The sequence below is a fragment of the Boleophthalmus pectinirostris genome, unplaced genomic scaffold (assembly GCF_026225935.1).
Source record: "Boleophthalmus pectinirostris isolate CB_2022bp ecotype Guang Dong unplaced genomic scaffold, ASM2622593v1 HiC_scaffold_9, whole genome shotgun sequence".
Classification (NCBI taxonomy): domain Eukaryota; kingdom Metazoa; phylum Chordata; class Actinopteri; order Gobiiformes; family Gobiidae; genus Boleophthalmus; species Boleophthalmus pectinirostris.
This window is the reverse complement of record NW_026571541.1, coordinates 6,611,968-6,614,854: the sequence shown is the minus strand read 5'-3', so window position 1 is coordinate 6,614,854 and position 2,887 is coordinate 6,611,968. Positions and strand designations below refer to the sequence as shown.

The following is a 2,887-nucleotide window of genomic DNA, read 5'->3' as shown; positions in this document are numbered from 1 at the left end:
TATATAATATATATTATATATATATATAATATTATATATATAAAAAAAGAGATTGATAAAAAAATAAAAAAGGGTTTTATGAAACATTTGTTATTTTTATGTATTTTGAGGGTTAATTAGTTAATGCATTTTTTCAATATCTTCCTGCCCACATAGCAAAAAATATCCGCGGCGGATACGCGGCGGATCCGCCCGGAGATTCGCGGCGGATCAGCCGCGCGCCTCCGCCGCGGATCCGTCAAAATAAGCCCGGATCCGCGGCGGAGGCGCGGCTGATCCGCTGCGTATCTCGCGGATCCGCCCAGGACCCGTTTTGGATCCGCTTTCAGAACCGGGTTATCTGCCGCGGATCTGTTTATTGTGTCGTTAGGAGCCTAAATATGCTTCAGATTTAATACTGATCCACTTCCTACTGACCTAAATACACCAGCAGCATTTGCATTGTAATTGTACATAAAACTTTTACAGCAAGTATTAAAACTAGGATATAAAGGCTTAAATTTAAAAACATAAACTTAAACAATTTCAAAGTTGGATCAGTGATATCCTATCACTAAAACTCTCATTAGTTAAGAAAAAAAGAAACTTTTTTTTTTTTTTTTACATTGTAAACAATATTTATTTAAATCATTAATTAGAAATCTTAGGACATGAATAATCATTATTAATGTTATAGGACTTATATACCCTTTGAGTTAACCAATGCTTCATTCTTAATATGAAAATGACAATTTACAGTTTTTACTAAAAATAGTTCAAGTTTAGCAAAGTTTTAGTTTTTTTTAAATGGCAAAAAACAAATATAAGCTATATGAGTAAAAGCCTGGACAGATGAGACGGAGTGTGTAGCCATACCATACTGTTTAAAACTAAAACTTAACTTGTGTTTACCACCACAGAACAATTAGACGGGTGGTTGTTCTTATAGAGTGTGCAGTGTGGGAGCTTCAGAGCCTCTGTCTTTAGCTTCAGTCTGAGGCAGAGGTTTTGAGGCAGAGGTGTAGTGAGGCTGGCTCCTCTTCAGTCCTACTGGTGAAGATCCAGTCTGTCAGTGTCCAGCTCTGGACTTCCCCTTTCTCACAGCATCTGAAATGACACCAGTGTGTATTAAACACCCCACCACTACACCTCTTATTCTTGTAAGGAGTTAGAGTTCAGGTTTGTGAAGAACAGTGTAAGTCATGACAGTGGCTGTGTGATTTGAATATGAAAGGTAAACACTTGATTGGAGAAATCTATGCACTTACAGAGGGTCAGTCTTTAAACTCCACCACAGCATGTTCTGAAAGAAACAATATGCACAACAACAGGTGTGATTATAATGTGCATATGTTTAGTTATGAAAGTTAATAAAAGTAGGATAATACAGTAAACTTACAGAGGGTCTGTCTCTACATTTTTGGAACTTGGCCCAGCAGAGGGAATTCTGCAAAACATCAAATAAGAGAAACACAAATATCAGTTTGGATCATTTCAGGCCCCAGTGTTTAATCCAAGTGCAGTATTTACCTCCAGAGGGTCTTTGTCATGCTGTTATGTCCATCTTCTTATTAACCATAGTATATTCTGAAACAGAGATGAAAAACATTATTTAACTCATAGGAAATACTTTAGCGCAGTAAAACTGAACTCTTTTGTTTTAGTTTGAGCCTGAGTATGAACATGAGACATATTTCACTGCTGTTAATACACAATACTCTACTACATTTACTTTTACCACAACATTTAAAATATAATAATCAATTTATGATGGTGTTCATAGTCAATATCAGTGTAATATAGATGTGACACATTAGTGTTCATGTCAACATCTCTCACTGAAAGTCTGAAGCACCGTCTCAAGTCCCATAACAGAAAGTTAGAGACAAAGTCAGATCTGGCTCTAAACTAAATCTTCACTGTCACAGAAATCATTAAAAGTACTGACTTCTGATCAGCGTGCCGGCCTCCTGATGGGGACACTCAGCAGAAGGACAGGGGCTCCTGATGTCATCTGGGGAAAAACAACATAAGTTTTGGTTGGTTAGCTAACGTTAGCTGTTGTTAAAAGTTGTGCTTTTTATTACGTTACGTTATTGTATTATGGCACGTTGCGTTAAATTATTGTATTAAGGCACTGACATGACTGCACTTTAGTCTCAACTCAACAGTCAACACTCTAGTCTACACAAATAATAATTATCTCTGGTTAAAAACACAACCAGATCAGACACCGGTGTCACCGTCGCTCCACAGCCGAAGGCAGAGCGCCGAGAGCGGCATCCAGCCAGAACCGAGCCCGTTAGACACGACCAATGATCACGGAGCAGAATTACAATTCTGTGATCGTAAAAATATACAAGAATATAAGTAGCGTTATATAAAAATAGTATTTAGACTGGGATCTACCTCAAGAGATGGAGTTATCCTGACTCCTGACCTCACATCGTCTTCATCACGTCAGCTGCTTCTGTCGCTAACTTTCCTACTGCACTTGTCAAAACTGATAAAACAGTCACAGATGTACACACACCACAATATAACGTTAACGTTATGTACATTAATGATGACTAATATACAATTAACTTTTAAACTATTACTTACAGTGAAATCCACGGACAACAGGTGGATGTTGTTTCTTTCTCTCATGGTTCTGATAACGGCTGATGAGTCAGTGGCGCGTCCGCGCAGCGAATCCGAACCGGGTTAGCCGCGGATCCGCGCATTGATAGTACAAATCATTGTGTCAAAAACAAAGTGTTGTGTTAAAAGTACGTTCACAGTGCGGATCTAAGATGATTTAACCGCAGATTCTCTCTGTAACAGCAGGCCATCCAAGGGTTAGGGTTAGCAACAGTCAGAATGCGAATACGGAACAAATACGCAGCGGATCCGCAAAGCGGACGGA

The 2,887-nt window shown here is 38.7% G+C and overlaps 1 long non-coding RNA gene across 5 annotated transcripts; it reads right to left on the bottom strand.

Annotated features, from left to right (window-relative positions):
• Window positions 1-846: 846 nt before the first annotated feature.
• Window positions 847-2,887, bottom strand: LOC129407230 (uncharacterized). Of its 5 annotated transcripts, XR_008631464.1 has the most exons (8): window positions 2,584-2,887; window positions 2,389-2,482; window positions 2,202-2,319; window positions 1,928-1,993; window positions 1,510-1,566; window positions 1,379-1,426; window positions 1,248-1,282; window positions 847-1,086 (listed from the first exon to the last, which is right to left on the bottom strand). It is a non-coding gene; the product is annotated as an uncharacterized LOC129407230 (long non-coding RNA). The 5 variants fall into 5 exon arrangements; XR_008631461.1 differs by having other exon boundaries at window positions 1,928-2,319; XR_008631463.1 differs by lacking the exon at window positions 2,202-2,319.